A 746-nucleotide genomic window follows, 5' to 3' on the forward strand; every position below is an offset into this window, starting at 1 on the left:
GTGTGTGTGTGTGTGTGTGTGTGTGTGTGTGTGTGTGTGTGTGTGTGTGTGTGTGTGTGTGTGCATACATGTGTGTATATGTAGGTATTCGCGGAGATATACACAAATATTGATTCAATAGTTAGCCGGTTTAATCATGAGATCGTTCAAGGTTTTCGATTAAGGGAACGAAATATATATTGCATTAAGACACGAAGTTCATGACCATACAACAAGCAACAGTTCGCTACACTCAATTGTCATGATATTGAGAGAAAATCAGCTTGTGCAATCTGACAAGGATAGAGATTTGCATTGCAGATAGCGTCCGAAACTACCAGCGTCTACAATTTCCGTCAAACCAATTTCAGTCATAAGCATTTAGATGACTTGAAGCTATGGTGAAATTACTTGCATACATCATGCAGTGTTACAAACCAGGGACTTCATGATTGAAAATCGAAATAATTAACCATTCAGTCATGCTTGTATTGATCTCCTGCAGTTCGTTTTATAGCACATCAGGTATTTCGCAATTAGACTTTTGTTAATTTCGTTGTGTATTTTCTTAATCCTGATTTATTTTGTTGGTCTATTGCCAACAATTGTCAATTGGAATTAAAAAAACAGACTTACAGAAACACGCAGACGCAAGAACATATTAAGGTATATAAATTTGTACACACTATATAAACGCGACAATTCATACATATGTATGTATATATGTATGTATGTATGTTTATATATATATATATATATATATATAT

This window comes from Octopus bimaculoides, chromosome 18, assembly GCF_001194135.2.
Source record: "Octopus bimaculoides isolate UCB-OBI-ISO-001 chromosome 18, ASM119413v2, whole genome shotgun sequence".
Classification (NCBI taxonomy): domain Eukaryota; kingdom Metazoa; phylum Mollusca; class Cephalopoda; order Octopoda; family Octopodidae; genus Octopus; species Octopus bimaculoides.